This window comes from Anopheles gambiae, chromosome 3, assembly GCF_943734735.2.
Source record: "Anopheles gambiae chromosome 3, idAnoGambNW_F1_1, whole genome shotgun sequence".
Taxonomy (NCBI): Eukaryota; Metazoa; Arthropoda; class Insecta; order Diptera; family Culicidae; genus Anopheles; species Anopheles gambiae.
Window position 1 is genome coordinate 33,534,850 of NC_064602.1, and position 22,673 is coordinate 33,557,522.

The 22,673-nt window shown below is 44.8% G+C and overlaps 1 protein-coding gene across 7 annotated transcripts in view; it reads left to right on the forward strand.

Annotated features, from left to right (window-relative positions):
* LOC1269252 (probable G-protein coupled receptor Mth-like 1) overlaps positions 1–22,673 on the forward strand; it is a 160,335-nt gene that overhangs the window by 19,486 nt on the left and 118,176 nt on the right. The gene's annotated exons all lie outside the window — the stretch shown is intronic.

Below are 22,673 nucleotides of genomic sequence, written 5' to 3' on the forward strand. Positions count from 1 at the left end.
GTTAAACACAATTGTTTTAGGCAATTTTCCAAATCACCTTTTGGCGGCTTTTGGCACACCTTTTTCTCCCCACCCGGTGCTGGTGCCCGGTGGTGGAATTGGAAACACTTTTACGGCTAAATGGAGTGTAGCGAAAGAGTGGGCGAACGAGGGTGCATTTGTTGTGCATTGTTTCTAATAGCAGCGGGTCGAACGAGGCTTTTGAATGTGCGAATGCTGGTTGAAAGCGTGAAAAATGGGGCTTTCGCTACATTCGTGTCGGTGCGAGAAACAAAATAGGAATGGAATGGAATGATTATGCTGAAAGTAATGTTGCTTACAGGGAAACAAAAGTAGAAGAAAAAGTGCCTCTGTTTATATTAAAGCGTGTGGCATTGTGTGATGTGTGAAATTGTTTATTCCTTTTTTATCTTAAACTCTTTGCAGGTTGTTTATTTAACTTGCACTTGTGGCAGGGCGCTTTTTGTGTGTGTGTGCTGTTTGTTACCCATTGAAGCTTAATCTCTTAATAAATAACCACTCTCTCTCTCTTTCCCGGCCGACGTACGTGCCTTCCAATATTGAGGATAAAATTCGTTTAAAAATGTTTAATACTTTCCAAGAAATAAAACGAAAAAAATGCTTGTTCGTTCGCATTTTGCATATACGCCACAGCGCCCTAGAGCGCCGTTATGCATTGCGCTGCTGTTGTGGATTGGGTTGGGTTGTGTTTATAAGAGACGATGGCATTTTATTTTTATGAAATAATAAACATTGCATAAACAACTCTCTCTCTCTGTGTCTCTCCCGCTTTTCGTTTTGTGCCTTCCAGTGCCATGAAAAACACGTGTGCCTTGTGACGTCATGTCAGATCGTGGTGGAGCATATGTCTTTCTGCCTCGTTTCCGTCCGTCACAAACGCCAAATTCCGCGTTGCCTGTGCGGACGTTAAAATCAGGAATTTTTTGATAGCCAGGTTGATAACCGTGCTCGGTTGAATCCTTGACGTGAGAATGCATTTTAACCGTTGCCATCGTGTGCACGATAACGGATGAGGTTTGAGTAGCGTCTATCATTTAGTGGCCTTTTTTGTGCGCTGTTCGATCACACCGAGTGATGAGCGATTGGCGTGTATATTTATTAAATCGTTGGGAAATATTTTTATTCATAGCTTATTTTTTGGTTCCGAAAAGGAGACCCAGGGAAATTGCTTTTTCGCATGTAGCTTGCCGAGTACATCTACAGGCTTTATTAAAAATTGTTCAGAAAATGGTATGTGTGATTGAACGGTTTTGTGTTATTTTCAGTGATTCTTCATTTTATCACACTTTTTATCCTTTTTCGTAGTATTTTAGGACTTGTTTTATAGTTTAATGAACCTAGATGAGATTGTAGTTATGTTTTATCCTCCCTGTTTTTGGTAGAGGAGCTTCAAATTCACCTTTTTTTGGCTTAAATTTGGCCTTTTGAGCCATTCAACTCACTGAAGGCTTATCTAAGCTGCTGCCTTTTTAGTGCCATTTTTGCGCGGTGTTTTGGCACAACCAGTGCCAAACCCGTTGTGAATAATCCAACATTTTCTTACGATTCCACGATAAGCAACATTTGTTTTATATTAATACCCACATAAGTCTGCTTTATTTTGCACACCAAACCTCATCGTGCATTAATCGGCATTTTGATTAAATATTAAAAAGACTTCAACAGCAACAAAAAATCGCAACCGGGGCCACATGTTTGTGCATTTTACATTTAAAAAAAAGGTGGCCAGTATACCGTGCTTTCATGTGTTTTTCTCTCTCCCGGTTTGCCATCCCCAATCGTAGGCGCGTGGTAGCATAAACACTCATTAACTATTGAGCGTTCGTGGGGTGCGCACCAGTGGTTTGGGGTTCTGGTTTTGCAGCTGTTTGGGGCTTAAAACAAAGCTAGAGATGGCAAAAAAACGCGAACGCTATACTCAATTTCCACTCCCAGTTTCGCGAACAGCTGGGTTGGGTTGGGTGTATTTCCACCACCCAGCTTGGCCCCAGTGCTGGGTTGTTTTATTCACAAGCTCACCACACACACACAGAGCCTGGAAGCAGCAGCACAGTGACCACATCAAACGGGAAAAATGCGTTGTTGGCACTGTGTGTTGGCTTGCAGCTATACAGTTTGTAAAATATTGTGTATATTATGTGCGTTTGTTAAGGTTTGGAGGAAGGGATGTGTGTAGACCGAGTGATATAGCGTTTGAAGGGGAAAAAAAATTGAAGTAAATTTATGAATTTAAACAACCTCGCTTCCCGTGCCTATGTTCGAGCAACGAAAAAGGGACCCTCGACGGGTGACGCGCTGTGGTTGTTAATTATGTTTGATGTTTACCTAAGTAACCTTGGCTTGTGTTGTGTGTCCCCGTGTGGAGCGCGCGTGTTTTGCACTGATACTGGAACTGTACTAAACAACAACAGCGTAGTGGCAAACGCACGCTTTTTTGCACCAATTTTAAAGTTCCAATAATGAACAAAGAACGTTTAATGAAGCGTGCGCCCAGCGTTTTATGCTTTACCAAAATGGAGCAATTTTTCACAGCACTGGGAAAATAATTATTCTGTTGTTTTTTTTTTTTTGCAAAAAGAAGACCCTTTTATGATCAAAAATAAATGGCACTGAGTAGGGTGGGTTTTGGGTGCGGCCATAAACTATTTTCCGCACATTTTCGATTTTCGCTCACTATTTTGCAATATTTTCCTTCCCTCCTCCTCAATTTATCAGCTACGACCCGTAAAATAGGTCGGGAAAATGCTCCATCGTTAATCAGTGCAACCAAAAAAAAAAAAAACAAAAAAAAGGAAAACCCCTCCAAAAGCCCATTATCGGACGCACGCCATTGATTCGATGAGCCGCCGAGCCGAGCGGATGAGTGGCGGATAATTAACGGTACGAGGCAGGCTCCCTCGCAAATGCTGCTGGTTTGTTCATTTCGAACTGCCTGTGTGTTTTGTTTGAGTTTTTGCAAAACAGCGCGAAAAAAAAGAAAATAGCAATTCATTCATTCATTCATTTCGGAGCCAACGGATTTTCCGTACGACCTAGTTTTTCGCACGCGCAATCAACACGATGCGCGAATGGTCCGACAGCACCGAAACGGTGCTTCCGCTTTGATTGCCGGTGTGGTAGGATGCTTCGTGTGCGCTTCAAACTGAACCTGTTTTTTAGCGCACTTTTCCCCTGTTTTTAATGCAAAATTAAACAGAAAGCAATGTGCACTTCCCCGCAGTCGTCAAAGTGGTAATTACTATCTCCATTTAACAAGTGACGTAATTTCATGCTTATCTAGATTGCTGTGCGGAGCGGTTTTGTTCCTGCTGGACTTGCTAATTTTGGGAATCGTTTTATTCCCTTTTGGCTGTGCCGAATAATAATTGCACTCCCAAAATGCTCTGCCTGATAATGGGGAAATGGGTGATGGAAGTGTGATGGAAAAGCCCGCCCCACCCAAAAACCCTTTTCCCGCTCGAAACCTAAACCAATAAAGCACAGCCAAGGGAGAAAAGCCGTGATAGAACGGTGCAAATACTGAATTGTGCTTGCCGCCGAGACAGACACACAACGGTTTCGGGGTGACTCATTATACCGTTGCGTCCGTTCGTCAAACCGGGCACACGTCCGCAAGGTCCGGTTTTGGTATCGTAAGAAGCTATCATATGTTGGCATTACACCCTAACTCCCACCCCCCCCCCCCCCCCCTCGCTAGTTGGTCGGCTTCATTTCGTCATTTGTTCCGTTTCGATTCGCTTTCATTCGGGCGGGCGCGCGCGCGCGGGTGCTCGCTTGCGGAAAAATTATGCACCCAAGAGCGTCCGGCCGTGGCACTGTAACGTGCGGCTTGAACCGGAACCCCGGGCCCGGCCGACCAAACACTCCTACAGCGCGCTGAAAAGAAGAGAAACAGACAGACGTCAGACGGAAGAAGGGGAAGACAAATACGCGCAAAAAAATGCTCAAAGTCCAGCTTTACAAAACCGCAAAATTATATGGCCCTGGCGCGTACTGGCGCGTTCTGCTGCTGCTGCAGCAGCGAAGTTTTTCGGCTGCTTTATTTTATTGGCGCACTTGGTGGTTTGTTTGTTCACTTCGGGATGGTTTATGAGTGGACTGGTTCGGTTCTCTCCTTTCTTCTTTCACCTCTCTCGGGTGTTTTGTTTTGGCAACCCGTCCGGACGACGCTTTTAGACTTTGCAGACTTTCGTCTGCCGGCGTTTGGGGAAGCGCTCACTTGTTGAGATTATCCATTTCATTCTAATTTGATCCAAACGATCCTATGTTTTGCACTGGTTTACCTTTTTTGTGTGTGTGTGCTTCCCGTTTCTCAACAAGAGGAGTGGGATGTAAATTACACCCCGCGTTTGGAGTGGCGTTTTTTCTGCCTTCATCCCCACACCATATCTGCCCTTGGTGTTGTAAAGTAAACAGTTCCTAAATTATATGCTTGCTTGGAATCGGAACGCGAGAGGTGAACGATGGTTTAGAGCTGTATTTTTTGCACACAAAACTAACCTAACCCCATCAAAAACCGTTCTCGACATCGTGGATCATCGTGCGCGTTTGAGACGCGGGGTTGCATCGTCGCTAGAGCCGCTAATTATGCTGCTGCTGTGGCTGCTACATAGCACCGTAGCAACGCGACCCTGCTGTATGCAACGAGAATGCGCATACCGGCTGCCGAAAGGTTGCAAACATTTGCAAACATTCCCTCGCTTTGCCGCAGGAGACGCGCATTTTCGTCTAGACAGATATTTCCTTCCATTCGTTTATGATAGGGATCGAGCGAAGTGGAGCCTACGGAGAAAGAAATCGCGAAAAAAAAGAAAGATAAAATGAAATGAGCGAAACGCAAGCTACCATATGATTATTTGGCAGCGGTCGAAATAGGAGCAAAATAAATTAGGAAGGCGTATTTTCTAACGTTCCCCGTTTGTTTTTCTGCTCTGCGCTGCTGTGCAATCGCTCTTCCGAAGCCGTCATTTGTCTTGCCGGTCTATTTTTGGTCCGCCGCCGGTGATTATAATGAAGCGTACGAGGGGTCAACACTGAACGGGTTAAAACTTGACGCAGCAGCAAACTAGCAATCATACTCGCTCGAAGGTTTTGCAAACTGCCAATAAGAGTTTCAAGAGCGATTTTGGGGCCCAGTTAATGAGCGTTGCTGTGCCGCTGTTGCGACCAGAAAGCCGGGCCGTTGTTTAGCTGTGATTGAACGGGGGATTAACTTTCTTTCGTTTCGGTATTGTTATTACGTGATTTTATGGTTTTTATCTTTTGACGATGGGTGTAATTTGGGAGATGTTGTGGAATTTGTTGCTTCATTAGTGATTTTTGTTTTGTTTTAATGGAATTATGCAGTGTCCGTGCTGAACGATTTTATCGAACTTTAACGCTGACTGGAAGAGAGCGCTCAATGGTGCATGTCATTAGTGCATGCGGGTAAAACGCGAAATATCTCCGTGCGTGGGTTCAAGTCTCGTGTCGCGAACCATTTTGTAATCAAAAATCTTATCATAGGTAATCATGACTTCTACTTACAAGTGATGACAAAACATGATCCTTAAAATGTCTTAATCAACGAAAGCCTTCAAGTAAAGCCAATGTGTTTATCGCACAAACACATAACAAGGAAGAAAAGACGCTACTTTGTCGTCATCAAAAGGCATATTGTTGTGTTGTGCCCTTAATCTTTCATGTGCGCGTGCGGGGTGCCGTCGCTTCCTTCTCGAACATTATCGAGGGCCTCACGTGTCTCCAATTTATTGGCAGTGAATTAGAATTCAATCCCCGTATCCTTCCATATACATCCCCGCGTCGCGTATTGCGTTGAATTAGATTATCAGCCCAGCCGCGTAGCCACCGCACACGGTATCATATCGGTATCGGTGCATGAAATCATCTCACTTCGCTGTGCTCGCACACACAGAACCGCCGTATCGTGTGCTGCTGCACACCACGCTGTTGTTATCAGTGAAGCATGAACAACGTTTGAACGCCTTTTATGCTAATTTATGCTGGTATCGAGTAACGTTTCGCACGAATGCACGGGCGAAGCGGGGAAGCTTCTTTATTCAAATCTTACGCTCAAACACGGAAACAGGGGAAACAGAGGCTAGGGAAGTAGAGGGTTTTTTGTTGCTGTTGGCCTATTTCGTTCGCTAAGCTTTAGGGTGCAATAAGTCAATAGAATTTCCTCCTTTTACGGAGGAAACACTCTTTTAATCATAAATCGGAAATCTGCTGGTAGCAGCAGCGGCATGGTTTTGGTTCGGGATCTCGTCGTCGTAGCGGCTTGTTTTGGAAGCGCCACCTCTAATCCATAGGACGGCTTGCCACACAAATATAGACTTCCGCTCAGGCGGCTGCATACATGGGATTGAGTCGCTTTCCGTTGCTGCTCGAGCGCGAATCGTATGAATGAAAATAAATTCGCAATGGCAGCAGCAGCAGCAGCACCGCGGTGACCATGTGGGGCTAGCGTTCCTCCCCTTTTTCGCAGCGTTCTTTCCACACTCGACATAATCGATGACACTTGGCGCAATGAGCGTCGCACGAAAGTTTGCTTTTAGTTTATCTTTGCTTCATGCATCGATACACCTTCTCGCTACCCTCGGCGAGGGCGCGCGTATCGCTTCGATGGTCACGATATTGCTGCGGCTGCGGTGTGCTCTTTATTCACGCGCAAAACAGGCCCCCGAAACAGAAGACCCAAGTCCCGTGCAGCAAGCAACCATGTACGAAGTAGGCTCCCCACGCCACACCGGTACAACGAAACTTTATCACCCGAGACAACAACAACTTCATCGTAGTAAGCGTGGCGGGGTGTGCGGAAACTAACCCGTTTTTTGGAGGAGCGTGAGCCTCCTGGCTGGGATGAAAAATCGTCGTCTCTTCATCTTCCTGATGGTAGTGTGCCCGGGCTCACTACAGTTGGGGAGATTGGTGATGGGAGATCTGCATTATTTCCTTTGTACTCTCGGACCGTTGTTCACCTGTTCGTGTGGTTCTGGAGCTACCGATAAACCGGTTGATGGAGGATGATCGTGTTTGCGATCCAGCTTGGGGCAGTTTGGACAGCAAGCAAGAGGTGCTTGATTTTCGGACGATTCGCAAATCTCAGGACGGGAACGGTACCGGTGCGTACATGTAGCGGCGGCGAGTAATGAATGGGAAAACATTGCACCGGCACACGTTCGACTTGGCCGTTGGTCGTTGCTCGGTATCGTACCACAGGTGCCTGTGTTGTTCTTGGTCGTTATCGACGTTTGGGTTGTGAAGTGAAAGCTGCAGTACAGTCAGGATCGCATGATATCTTCACGAGGGCTTTAGATTTAAAGGATATTTTAATCAGGCTTTCAAGAGACATGGTTTTGAGGTTTATCCAATAAGTTTGCTTGTTGAAAACTTTCACCAATTAATCAAGAATAGCAAGGTACGGTTTCCTGAACTTCACTTCAATTTGGAGATAAGGAGCTGTAGTTATGTTCTGTATTCAATTTACGTTCTTTCAAGTAATAAAAAGCTATCCTAAATCCTTATTATAAACACAGTAATGTCTCTTCTTGAGGGTTTGAACTCGCACACTGTGTCCACCACTGTAATTACCGCATTTGGAGTTCAATCGAGACGCTGTTTGCTGTCCGCCCTTTCAAACCTTCCGTTTCGTGGCCCGGTTGGTTTGCGCTCGTTAGCTCACAATCCATTTCCTTTCGCTCAAACAACGAACCTCCGGTCGTGTCCCCGGTATCAGTAAGAGCCACAGCAATAAACGTGATAGCAACCAAGAACACACCTTTGCCGCGCGTTAGTTGCGCACGGACAACAAAGCTTTACCCCCGTGTGTACTCCATTCCAGCGATCGCCATGTGTACTTCCTCAACGAGCGATTCTGCGTCCGGTTCGAACCGTGGTCGAAAAGTTGTTGTTTGGTGTGAGTTTTTCCAAAACCAGAAAAAGGCATCGCTCCAGTTTTTCCGCGCCTTCCCTTAAGCTCGTTGGTGCAATGATAACAACAACAACCTTCTCCCACTCCATGTTTAGCGTCCATAGCTGGTGAAAGGAATCTTTGTGTTGTGGGGTGGGACCCTTTTTGGAGTGTACAACAACGGCCCCGGACCCAAAACCTATGCTCCGAGTGGGCACAAACTTGCATTTGCCCGATAGGTGTGTTGTGCTTTGCTCTGTTGCCTTTCACTGGTGCGGATTTTACGGAGTTGGAGTTTCGAAAGCTTAAAACAATGTGGAAAAGTGTGGGACGACAAAAAGTCGGTGGAAAATCCTCATTCAATTCAGAGGAAAGAGTAAACAAAAAACCAGGAAGCTTGATAAGAAAACTGCCGGCAAACCTTTGCTCGGGTTGTTTTGGGTGGAAGGGGTACCAAAAGGTGCTCAGGAACCAGCTCCAAATCCTAACGCCCGTTGGTCGTTGTCAATAGCGAGGTGAATCGAATGCAATTTTTATTTCTTCATCATACCGGTGGTGGTTGTTCCTGGCGTGTTGTTCCTTGCTTAATCTACATTAGTGCCGTATTATTGGATGCTTCGTTTCCTGCTGGCCCATTCACCGGGTCCAAAAGTTGCTGCCCGTCCCTGTGACTTTCGCGCGCGTGCCCGCACCCTTTTCGGGGTTTGGCTTCTATTATGCTGGAAAATGGCTCGCTTGGATCGCAAAATGTGGAAAATAAGCTTTCCACCGGATACTACACGGTGCGTTCGGATATGCCGGCGGGCCGGCGACAACGGCACGCTGGTATGCCGTGTTTGCGTTGTGCATTTGAGCGGAAAATGGAAAAGTGAATGGAACGGATGTATCCGGGGGATAATGCCTTCACGCGGGAGCTGCAAGCGGGTGGAAATGTTATCGATGGGATAGAAAATTGCGTTTATCAACGTTGCTTTTCACGGCGGAGTCTCCGTGTTGCTTGCTCGCTTGCGCTCTCTTCCGTTCAGTGTATCGGAAACGATCGAAAAAGTCATTTTCCAATTCGCGGATGATCAAAGCGGGCAAGTTTTTTTGTTGTTGCATTCGCCTGTTTTTGTGTCGCATTCCTGTTTTTGCTGCCACTTGTTAGAAATGTCTGAGGAAAAAAAGGCTCCGCGTGACAGAAAACAAAAGGAAAAAAAGCTGAGTGATTGGGGCAATGTTTCCCTCCCGCCGACACACTGCAGTGACAATATTTTAGCAGATCTGTCTGTCAAAGTAAAGTGACAGCGGCAGCCATGGCTTCATGCGTTTCATGAGCTTTTTGGCTTTTAACACAGCACACCACTTTGCATGTCCCTCACGGCAAAACCATCCCCAACAAACCGGAACTGATGCTGGTAATTCCATGTAACGACGACGGGAGTGTGACGCTTTACACCCTGCACCGTCTGTTTGCGGATCTCTGAGTTTGTCTGTCTGCCTTTTTTGTGTATAATGTTTATTGGACCATTGGCTGCCGGTGCTGCTGCTGCTGCTACTGCTGCGGCAGCTGGATGGAATTGATTTTTGCCTGTGTCTGATTTCGAAACATTTGCATCGTGGCATTCGTGTTAGGTTCGTTAGGAGTGTCATTTCGAAGTTTGCGATCGATCGATTGATTAGGATGGCCGGGTCGTACGAATGGACAGGGATGGTTTTTATTAGCCTACCGCGTCTAAATGGGATCAAGCAGCTGCTTTGAAAGTGATATAACAGCGAGACAGGGAGCGAAAAACAAACCTGCAATTAAGCGAAGTGTATTTTATGTTGTTTATTTACGCAACACTATGATGTCCTTGTTTTGTATTGAACGCCTAAAATGGCTGTGGATAGACACAAAATGCTTGATATTCAGATTGTTTTTAATCCAACCTTATGGTATTAACCAATGATAACTATTTACGTTTGCCATTTGATACGAAACGGTTGTTTCTTCTTCTTCTTCTTCTTCTTCTTCTTCTTCTTCGGTGAGTGAGGATGTATTCCCCTACATTTGACGTTTCAAATGTATTCAAGGTTTTACCCAAACGGTTGTTTACATGCTCTGTTGCTACTATTTTGACATTTGTTTGACAGTTGTCAATCTATTTGAGTTTTGTGAAGAATTCAAAAATTAAAAGGATCAATATTAATTTAGCTTTATTATTACTTAATGCATTCTTCCTCAAAATCAAATTTAAATCCCGAAAAAATGGCTTCACAAAACAGGAAGACATTACACCAATGCATCGAATGATTAGCATCAATTTGGGCGCCCAACGTTCGCGTGCTTAGCCATCATTCGGCGTCAAATTACCAAAAAGCATGCCAAAAATTGTGTTTGCAATTTAGCAACATTGCTACCGTATAGAACATCCTCAATATATTGGAATTACACATTTTCAACCCCTAACGTACAGGGGCCACCCTCGAATGGGGCACACTATAGTTGTGTGGGGATGAAGAAGCAACATAGAAAAAAAAAACAACACAACCAAACACGTTGATCGCGTGCGGACGGCATTTGCTTCCGGTGAAATTTGTTTGCAATTTGCACTTAACCGGCACCGAAGAATGAAGCGGTTTGTCTGAAGACTCTGAAGACTCTTGCCAACACACGGACAGACAGCGGCGGCGGCGTTGGTGGTGGTGGTGGTGGTAGCACCACTGTTCTGCCATTTATAAAAACAACAACAGCTAAAGCACCAGCAACAAAAACAAAGCAAAACGGAAAAGATCAAAGATGAAACTACCACCTCCTCCTCGCTGGTGCTACGCTGGCTCTAGCGAGACATGAAACAGAACCTCCGGGACCGGCCGGAGACACATGGCGCCAGCGCCAGCGCTTTTCTCGAACGCGTTCTTTTCCCCTTGCCGGTTCGGTGGCGTCAAGAGTCAAGAGTCTTATCGGTGTAATTAAATCATGCTGCGCTGTGGCGCTGTGGGACCCATCAACTTCCCCGGCAATCGATTCAATTTTTATTGCATTCTCTCGCCTTGCCTCTCTATTCCCTTCTCTCTGTCTCTCTCTCTAGGGGTAAGGAAAATGTGTTTTTCCTCAATACAAAAGTACACACAAAAAGCGTAGAGCAACAACAAGCATGTCTCTCGTTGATTCGCATTCAAAACGCGCGCGCGCCTCTTTCGTCGCCGTAGCAAATTGAAGTTGTTTGTAGCCCTTGGTTGACTTGAAGTCTAGTATGTGTGTGTTAAGATCACTATCGGGGTAGAAAAAAAATCACTTCCAACACTTGAGGGAGACAGAGACAGGGCTTCTTTTACCGGGAAAATTGTTTCCTTCGAAAATGTGTCTCGAGTGTAATTAGAGCGATTATGCAAATTGTTTATGGGAAGTTAACTACTGTACCTAAAACACTGCTTCCCTGCAGTAGAAAAGTCCTTCATTCAAGGGTAGAAAAAGGTCTTTGACTCTTAAAAAAATTGAATTCATTTGTTAAGGATGCCTGCCAAAACTAGTCAAACTGGCCAAACACGGCTTCATAAATCGTGTCCCCCAGAACGCATATAAATCCTGTCACGAACAGTCGCGTCCCTGGCATGACGTGTGTGAGTGTCGGTGCCGGTGGAAGAAGAGTTATTGCTTCGAAAAATTTAGTTTAATCTGCACGCAGAAAAATAGTCAGCAGCTTTGCAAATGAAAAGCAAAAACAAAAAGCCGTCATGCAAATAAATTTTGCAACAATAGATATGAGGAGATTGGTGGGAAAAAAGCGAGCGCCAGTGCATACCACTACCCATCAAAAACAGATGATATGAACGTGAAATAGGAGATGGTGCCAAAAAAAGACCAAAGCCCGGAATTGGTAATTCTTGTATTTTTGTTTCTACACCGTCACAAAGCTTCCAACTACAAAAACCACAACCACCAGCAACGGAGTATTGAACATGTGACTGACGGATTTATGGTGTGATAATCCTTCTGTTTGGGCTCTTCTGGGTGGTGGGTTTGTTGTTTCTGTCTGCTGCTGTGAGCCTGGAAAGCTTTTTTCGGTTCAGCTTTACGGGGTATTTTGCAAGACTCGTCTGTCACAATTTTTAGTCGCATCGAAGTGAAATTTGGCTCCCTGTATGACTGTGCCAATAAATCATTGTTTCGTGCTACTGCTTTGTTTCGACGAGTTGCATTCTAACTATGCAAATCCCCGTGCCTTTTAAAAGCCCAAAGTCTGAAGCTTAACGCAACAAACAACACACAAATGTGTTTGGACTCACACTCCTGTTCTGGTCTAGCTTCTAGGCTTTAGCTGAAGAACAGCTACAAATTCCTCACTTAGTTACCAATCCGTTGACAGCGAAACGTCACTCGATTGGTGCTTATCGTGGTGTGGTGCATCCAGCTGTCAGCTTCCGGGGTGATTGCGGAAACCTCGCACAGGAATGTGACATTGATTGGATGCCAATCGGCTGAGTTGTGGAGGATGCCAACGGTGTACTACCTGCAATCGCGCCTTCTCCAATCAAGCGTAAAACGCAAATCGAACTCCAAAGTGAGCTTGGTTCGTTCGTACGGTGCAGGGCTATCTGACGGTTGCGATCTTGTAAAACAATTTTATTGCCTATGCTAAAGCCAACTCCAACATCGTTCGGTCTAAATGCACGCCAAGGAAGAGTCTGCTCACTCCTCCCGTCCCGTGGGATCAAATGCACCTTGCACAAATGCGGGATGAAACGCTGACTTACCTTCCGCTTTCGGTGGTAGCCACAAGACATGCTCGTAGTTACCTTTTTACCTCCGTGACGGGCGCTGTCATGGCTTGATGGACTCACTCAGTGCCGTCAGGTGCAGGCACATGGACAGAAACGGCAAGAACTCTTCTCTCTAGGGGGAAAAGAAGGCCTCCATTCCGTCTTCACCTCCAAACAACCCAAAACAGGTAATGGAAGAAAGTTATTAAGCACAGCGAAGTTCATCCAGTTGGTTGAGGTGAACCGGGGTGCTTAAGTTTTTGCATTAAACTCCCCAGCGGAGCGCGGTGTTTGAGAGACGTCGAAGTGCATCGACTTCCTTTTTTGCGCGGTTGAACATGGTTCGCGTCGTCCCGGAATCTCGGATCGTTCTTGCACCAGTGGGGCGGGAGAATGAACTCAGAAATTTATGAATGAAGAGCAGATCGTGCTGCTTCCTGTTTCTTCGGGGCCTAGGATCTCTTAAGTGCACGGAGAAAACGGTCTTCACATCCTTTCCAGTCGTGTCCCATCTTCAGGTGAGGGTGCGCTCAACTTTTGGACCAGTTTTTGCAGACCAAATTTGTGGAAAGTTGTACCGTACGCGCGCGCTTTTGGAGTTTGGACCCATCCATCTTTCTGGACCTTTGGGGGGTTCGGTGGGCTCTTCCAGGATGAAAGCATATTTCACTTGCGCACGTAAAGAGAGTCCGCTTTATCGCAGCAGCAGCAGCAGGGCAGCAATACGGGGACGGTGGCAAGGTTTGGCATTATAATTTAGTTTCCCTGTTGACGCGACACGACTTGAACGATGACGGAACCAAACCCGAAACGCTTATAAGATCTTATAAGAGCGCATTGAGTGAAAGTTGATTCACGGTCGGCAGGTGGCTTGGCAGATGAATTATTTCTGCTACCGGAACCAGTGGGGTGAAAACTCACTGGGAAATATCCCACCCCGCGAGTGTTCCGAAGCGCATTATAGCGCGTCTTATTTTCGACGAAACCGTCAACGGTTTTTTTGGGTTGCGTTTAGCCAAATTTACGTTGGTGATGATGTGAAAGGTAATTTTTCATTCAAAGTACGGAGCTTTGGAGGTGTGTTTTTGTTACTGTTACTCCTACAAGCAGTTGAAGTCAACGTGTTGGGAGTGCAATTTTGATAGCAGCTAGATTAGTTGATTATAATTCTGTCAGTCTCATTTTTCGGCACTTGGACGGTGGAAGGATGGTCCTTTTTGGGCGAGCTGAAAATGGCAAAGTAATTGCAGGAGTAGTTTGTAATTCTGACGCATTAAATAGTCATGTTTTTAAGCTGTAGTCGGGACAGGGGAAGAGAAGTCCTTTCGCAAAGCGGCTTTGCTGTATTATGCTAATGGATTGCTTTATTATTCGTCAGCTACTAGAGGTGTGGCGGATGTTATCTAGAAAGTAAGAAAAATCGGTTTCATTTTTTGGATTGTATTTCATCCGGCTCGTAGGACCAAAACTGTAAAGCTACCGCGTTTGCGATGCAAAAATTGAAAATAAACAGAAATATAGTACACATTTCTGAAAAATCTCTGTAGCGCTTGGTGTTGAAAGTTCCTGGATTACTTCCTGCTGTATCCCCCGTCCAGCTTTTATGCTCTGCCGGGGGATTTTGTGGGGATTCTCCATGAATTAAGTATGAATTCGTCTTGCCTAAAAAGAGACGCCCGGAAGTGCAAACCGTAAGTGCTGTAAGAAGCTACCGGTCTTGTTTAAATTCCTGCAATACACGGCAAATGTTACACTGTGTCAGGCTGTGCCGGGGAATAGGTACAAGAAGTCGGCATGTTATTTAATTTCGCCCCTGTACCGAAAGTGGCGTAAAACAACGGTTGACTTTTGCCGAACGGTTCCTCTAGGCCGGGAGAAAGGTGAAGAAAAATACGGTAGAGCGAAGACTGCTACTACTGCTGCTGCTACTAACGTTGTCCATTTAATAAGACTTGCGCTAGAAGCATGCAAAAGGTATGCAAAAAAAGGCAACACATAAGGGCATACTTTTATGCTTCGCAGCTATGTTTACACATGTTTTCATGACAAATAGAAGCCTTATTAAATCGTTCGGTTCAGCAATGCGCCAACCTAGCCGCCCGGCGCGCGTCTGGGCTTTTCACTTCAAAGAATGTTCTGCTGGCACTGTTGGGGTCGGAAAGGTAGTAGGCGCTGACGTTCCTCAGTAAATAAAGGTGAAGCATTTTACGAGAAAATTTTGCGCGCGATAAACAAATAGGTGTCCGCACAAAACCCCGGAGGCGCAACCGCAGGGAACTGGGGTTGCTGGTGGTGTGCTCGAGAAAGGTGAGCAAACACATGCGCGCTTGCTTTTGGAGTATAGGGCAGTGGGAAATGAATTTTCAATATTACTCCCGGCGCTGGAGGAGCGGTGGTGTGTGCTGGTACGGTCTCGAAGGGAACATTTTGTGAGGTATTTTTTGTGTGTTCGCGAAAGACATAGCGTCCTTTAGAGGGACATTTGTACAGATTCTAGCACGTATGGATGTGTGTGGAAAAATTTACATAAAACGTGTACTGTTTTTGTCCGGCTTTCTGCTGTGATATGTGGATATGGAGCACATAAAATGTGAAGTTAACCTGCACTGCTGACCACTGAGAGAAGCGGTAGACATTTATTTCAGCTTGTGAGTTGTTTAATAAAAAAAGAAACCCTTTGTAGACTATTTTTTTAACTTCAATTGCACGATTGCGGGGAAAAAAGGGGTTTTTAAATTATTATTCTAAATAGCAAACAATTCAGTTGAAGTTCCAAAGATATCGCTTCAAACCAGGTTGTATTTTGATATTTTAAACGTTTCAGAAATAAAATTTGAGTAGTTTATATTGTTTAACACTTGATTGTCTAATTTAAAACAGCAAAAAGCCCAAAAAATCACTTGAAATTCAAATTACATAGCGTATTGCATGAGAAATATGATGTTAAACATTTAATTATTTTGGAAGCAAGGACCCTGAATTTAAACCCATTTAAATATGTCTTTTATGAGTTATACATCCAGCTCATCGTTTCCACTGCTTTGTTTATTATTTACTGCCACATTGACACGTCCACGTCCCTCCCCCCTCCCAACTGAGTTCGTGTTCGTACATGCATTTCCTGATAAAGTTCTTGAAGCAACGCGGCAATTACTCATACCCTCTGCAGCGGGCCGTTTAACGGGTAAGACAGCAAACACTTAAACAGATTGATTTGCAGCGATTTCTCACTGTATCGCCTCACACCAAAGCCAGTCCAAAACATTACCAATAGTGCTGACGTTTGTTGTAGAGGGTTCGGTCGTATGAAATTCAATCGCTTTCGGTTTCGTATTTCTTATTGTCCCCCTTTTACTCCGACAATGGAACTACAAGGGCGCAATATGCTTTTTGCAGGGGGAGAGAAAAACAAAGGCGAAAAAATAAGTTTGACCATCATCATAAACCTTACACCGCAGTCACAGGGGTCGGAGCAGCTAGAAGACACTAGAACGCGCGCGCGCTCGCTGCCCTCTAGTCTGCCGAAGGTGAAGACGTCTTCCGAGGGATAGGAAATAAAACGCTACTTCCGACAGTTATGTTTGGGTGAAAGGAGCGGCAAAGAAAAAGGCCCAGTCCGCCAATGTGACGCCAAAGTAACAAATTATTATTACGCTCCCTTCCCCATCTCTGCTCTGTTTGTATCGGTTTGTGTGCTGTGCTTTAAACATGGCAGAAAGAAAATACACACAAAAAAAGGCGATGAATTTCCTTTTTGCTCGGCGGTACCGAGCTAGGCAGTACCTCAATTATTAAGCGGAAATTACGGTACGAGTATAATGGTTGAAGAAGTTCTTGTGTTTTTGTTATTTTCACAACGAAACACAACAGCAACATCGAGCGATAAAACAAGTTATCGTGATGTTAATAATGCGATTATTGTTGCAGCGAGCCGGCTTGCCGGTCACCTCACGGACGATCGTTCAAGTCTTTTGTATTTGGTGGGACCAATTTACTCCCATTTGTCAACGGGACCATGGGACCAGCATTGTCATAAGGATAATAATGAACGGCAAACCCGGGTGAGGAATGTGTCCCTCGAGAAATTCCTTTCTTATGCAAATGATTTATGGCTGAACAGCGATTCGCTCGGGGAGGGAAAGTAGTCTCCGCTCCGCCACGATTGTGGCTTATCGAGCCCGTCGCTAAGAAGTAGCAAATTAAATGTTTTCATTAAACATGTAAATGCTTTCACCTAGCGTTTTATTTGCTCCCCAATGTGTACCACCTGCTCGGGGCGGGAGGGAGAAGGTTCGATCGCGCTCGGTGTGTAATTGAAATGCCGTTCCCTTTCATGTTCATACACACACACTCTACACGCTCGGCTTTCCTTTTATTGGGTGTGGAATGTGATTGTAATGAAAATAAGCAAGGATATTTGCTGTGCGTGTGCGCTGGGCGTTGAAACGCTGGAATGTGTCATGTTTAGCACAGTTTGATCGTTGATTTGTTTGATTTTATTTACCCAACACGCTGGCGGTCTGTGTCTGTGTGGGAACGTGGAGAAAAAAAAAATCCCTTCATGAAACACTGCCGTCTGTCGGATGAAACTGTATTTGCATGCTGCAAACCCTCGCCGTAAAAAAGGAAAAGCGAACGGCGGCAACTCCCTGCCTTTTCGGTACGTGACAATAAGGTGTAGGGTGTGTTTCTTTCGATCGTTTTTGTTTTTTTGCACACCAAGCAAGCCACGAAGAAAGGTTTCTTCTCAATCAAAACCCATCCCTCGGGAAGGCCCGGACTGCGGTCGTCGGCACGCTCTGTGCAAAACTTTCACCTAAAGGGAAACGACAAACGACGGGTTCGTCGTCTGCTTTTTTCAGGACCCGTTTTTAATGAACAATCCTGTGACAGGATCGGAACGAAACAAATTGCTTGGAAAGGGGGAAGGACTTTCTTCTACCACAAGTAGAAAGGTAGGGCACACACATACACAATTTCTGGGGAAGTCTCCTGTGTCGTGAACGCCATTAGATGAAGCGTGTCCTGAAAATAAGGTTTTAATCGAAGTTTTTGACTGACGACAAGGGTTTAGTCGTAGTGTTGGCCAAAGCACAATAGGGGAAGTGCTTCATTAAATTTGAATATTCCGCCCTTTCCGCATGAGCGGTATGTTGGTTGAGTAACTTAGGGAAGCAAGAAATACCCTCTGTGTGTGTGTGTTCTTGATGAGTAGTAGCAGTGTGGTGGTTCGGTAAAATTCGGTAGTTTCAGGAAACAATTAAAACCGTTTGGCGGCGAACGCCTTGGGATGTTTTGATGTTTCCTTCTGAAAGTTTGCTGCCAGCGAGGAGGAGAGTTTGAGCAGAGTTTCGTACATAATTTATGCACGCATCATAGCAGGGTGGTGTTGGTGTGTAGATGATGAAAAGGTTCGCGCGTTCTAAATGTTGATTTAGGTGTCGTTTAGAAAATTACGTTCTGCTGAACCGAGGGACAGGAGATCGTAAAAGAAAAGGTCCTCTCTGGACACACTGTGGATGCAAGGCGAGGCGTTAAGCTGGAACATAAATATTAGATTAGCCATCAAATGCAAATCTAATTTCTTTTGGGTCCATTCTTTCCAAAATTGGTATACATTTTTTACATCATTTTAATAATTGTTCTTATCTTTTTCTTCTTTTAGGTAAGTTGATGTCTCTTTCACAAAACTGTCTGGTTCCAAGGACCATCACTTACAGTGCCACATGCGTAAGTGTAAATTCTTATTTAGAAAACATAATGTATTTAAAGTTCCCAACATCTCCAATGCTTCCTGACGCCAAGAAACAATCTAATTAGAAGGCGCTAACAGTGTCCATCTCGTCATCACATCCCAGAATCAATCTCGGCACCCTTCCCCGAACTGAATTCCCTCCTCCACCAAAAAACCATTACGTTTGAATCCGGTTTCCTCTAATCCAATGGCTGGAGGAATGCCTGTAGGCAATAAATTAGAGCCTGCTCTGCCTCTGGCAGGAGCGCGTTCCTGGAAATTGGAGGAAGAAAAAAAGAGATCCCTTTTTTCCCCATTAGCAAGGCTATCCGAGGGTCGCGAAGCCGTGAAGCTGTGATTCACCTTAATTTCCTTAAAAGGATCGATTTATCTTCATGGCCGGGGAGCGAACAGGCACTACGGGGTTTGCTGGTGTTTACGCGCTTGAGTTGAGCTTCTTTTTTGACTGCTAGTGCTCGGGTGCAAGTGAACCCGATTGACGATTTATGGTTTGAGATGTTGAGGCTTTGAGTCCTATGCGCTGGGGGTTGTAGAGGAGTCGATGAGTCATGTAGTTGTGCTATCTACTGGAGGGTCCAATAAATGGACATATTGGGATAGGACTTTTTGGTGGAAGATCTCTTCTGAAAATCTCCAAGAATATCTTTAAAAATATCCCTAAAATTGTGGGATTTTTGTCAGTCTTCCGAATACCTCTTCAATATCAACAGGAATATTCAAGCAACTAATGCTCTAAATGATCAGCAAATCTTCGTTTTACTAGTTGAAAAACAATGAAGTGCCATAAACAATGTGGTACTATTGTAGTGTCCAAAAGAAGCAACCAAATGGCACCTGATTGACACTCGTACTTAATTTCCACTTGATATCTTTTTGCATTCTTGCACCTGACTCTACTTTCTTGCGGGCGACACTGAAAAGAGGGTTCGTATTTTTTGCTCTCTGTCTCACTCCTTCTCCCATTCTTCGCCCATTTCACTTTTGGGAGGCTCAGAAGATCCTTCTCTGGTGCACCAGGTCATGTTTCAATGTTTTAACCTCATTTAAACGCAGCAAAGCTACCAGCGCAATGAAAGGCGGTGGCGGTGGCATGCACCCCGTGTGCAAAAATTTAGGTCGGAACTGTTCGGTTTTTTGCCATTCCTACCAGCTGCGTGGCACGTTTCGTTCCAATTGTGGAGTGTGTAGTTGTTGTTGTTTCCTGTTTTTTAGTTGTTATTTATTTTTCATCTTCCAATCGCTAGGTTTCCCCGATCGATGTTTGCACCTTACTCAAGCGCTCGAGAATGCAGGTGTATGGTAGGGAGGACCAGGTTGAGCTGTAACTGCTGGATGCTGTGCGCTGTGAGTTTTGCCAATTTCGAGGTGCAGTGCGATAATCGTGGTTCAGTGTTGTGATTAAAAGGAAATGAAAATATCATTCGGTAATTGGCGTCTGGGTGGTGTTGTGTTTCTTTCCTTAAGACCCAATGGTTCGATGTTGGGGCGGTGCATGCTTTTTTAACCGATATGGGGTGTTTGTTTCCTCATTTCATCGATTCGGTGGGTAGCAAACCCATTTCGAATGCAGCAGCAGCAGCAAAAAAATGAACACCCGTGCTTTAGCGCGAACGATAAAATTTATGGACTCGCTTAATCTCATCCCGCTTGCTGGTAGTGCCGGCGTAAGTATGATGTTCACATGCAATTGTACAAAAGTTCATTGGCATTTAAAGCGGATAGGGGAACAACAAAACTGCAAAACATACTTTAAAAAATGCGAACCAGAACCAGCACCACCGAGCGAGGGTTTTGTTTTATCAACAAATCATTCAACAAGCCGCTTTAATGAAACAACAGTACACACTCGCGCACTGTGTTTTGTTTTGATCCCTTTATCCGGTTTAATGATGGGGCGTGAGTGGGGAATGAGTGAGTTTCGGTGCAATTGTGCACTGGTACCGAAAAAAAGTGATACTCGAACGCAGCTGTAAAAATTAGCGGTAACGAGATGAGTTACAAATCAACGCCACTCCGGTGGATCCACACATTGGTTTAATGGTCCCCGCTGTATGCTGTTGCTGTGTGTGCATGTGCTTTGTGCTGATAAAATCTCATACTGTCCCGGTTGTTTCAACCAGAACAATGCTCGTTCAACTCCTGACGTCCACTTTTTGTCCCGTTTGTTGGTATGTCCTTCCCAAAGCACATCATGTACGGTCAGAGAGTGTATCGCGGCCGGCGAAACATTAACATGTTAAAACATTAATGTCATGTCCCGACCACTCGCTCGGGAAAACAATGCGCCGACTTTACTGACCGTCCATCATCGGGAGTGACTTTTTTGTGTGGCGTTTTTTGTTGTTGTTGTTGCGAAATGCTGTTTATAGACTTACGCACAATTTATTTACTGAATCTGCCATTGTTACTACCATTGGTGGATTGATAGATCATGTATGTTCCCCGATCGTTTAGATATGGTTTTGATATGATTTTGCAAATTCCCTGAATATGAAAGTTTGCGTTAACCGTTGACAGCTGTCAGTTTTGAGGGTTTGATGCTTCCTTTCACCCGTGATTGAAGGTTTTCAAACAGCGCGCCGGGTGGTCAACTGCTGTCCTTTGCTGTGCTATTTCCATGGTAAGTCCTTTCAAACTGAGGTCTGTCTGGGGATTATTCTAACAAAAAAACAGCGACATCATCATCATCAACGCGTCCTCTGTTGAATACAGTCAAATGTAACATTCCTTTCAAGTTGTGAATTGTTGCTCCAGCGCTACCGCAGAGAGGAAGTCTTTGTGTATGCGGTTGATGTTTTAATCAGCATCGCTCTAACAAAACATTCCAAAATTGCTACCAAAAACGCCTTCACGATGAGACGCAACGGCTGACTTGACTGCGTGCTACCTCTCGTACCTCGCAATACGGTCACGGACCATCGTGTGTCGTGCTGGGCGAGCGTGTATGGCTCCTGCTGGGAGCATCTCCGCCTGCGCCTACTTCGACGGTTGAACTTTTCATTTCTTTTGCCAATATTTTTATTTCCTTTTGTTTTGCCCTCGTGGTGGTGTGATTGGCGGTAAAAAAGTGAAAGCGCATGTTGACCTTCTGTGATATGGTATGGAAGGTATTTTTAATACTGATCCTGTACTGATTTTGCTCCCTCATCGGGTTGGTGAAAGATTCCTGCGCTAGAAGAGATTGCTTTTTGCAATGAATTTGTCACTCAAGTACGTGTTTGCGTGACCCGTGACTCGCGGAACGGACGCAAAGCCACCCGGCACAATTTGAAGCGTTTCGGATGGGTAATTCCATTGACGTGGATGCGGCTTGGCCAGATGAAACGACCCCAACTTTCACCACTTTGCATGCCTTGCGGGTTTGTGGCTCTTGCTTGATCGCGTGTGGTTCAGCCTGCTTCTTCTGCGCCTTGTTCCGGTTGCGATCCGGTGGCACAAGGTGAAACCGACACGCGGCGACGGTGGCGGCAGCGGTGGTTAGTACCGTACCGTGTTGTAACATTGTCCAGCCACACTTGGCACAATTTCATGCGCTGCGGGAAGGTGTCGAGTGTGCTCGAAACTGTGTGCTTCGTGTGCACAAATGTTCTTCGTCTTCTTTTTTGCTTCGCCTCTCTGGGTGGAAGGTCAGTTATGATGTTGGGTGAGTTGCAGAAAAGGGTGAAAGAAAACAGGCTAGCTAAAAAATGAATGAGTTGCTGGAACTGGTGACAATGACACCGGAACACTTACGAAGAAAGTGAAAATAAGACGTTTGATTGTCAGAGGTGATGGGTGAAAGGTAACTTTTGAAATAAAGTCATTAAGAAAATCTGAGGAATACTGCAAATCAGTAGCTAAAAACAAAACAAGACAACTCAAAATTCTCAAAATGAAGTAGTGGCTTCATACAACTGAATTGTAACAATTACAGCCCAATTTGAGACCTCCTCTTTCCTCTTCACGAAATGAGCATCTTTACTTACAAATCATTGACAATTTTCTTAAATTGATGTTGTCATAATTCCATCCGCTGCATCAGAGATTCGAACTTACTACCTTCGCTATATAAGACCAAAGGCTTGACACGCTACTATGCCGTCCTTGATCTGTTGCCTCGTTACATATTGACCAGTATCAAGATGTTTAATATTCAAACAACCATTTATAACAATTTTTATTTGTTTATTTTGATTCGCTTAGCACTGACCGCGACTGAAATAAATTTGTAAAAATTGCTTAAAAAGAAATAAAAATATACCTTATTTATGATATCAACAA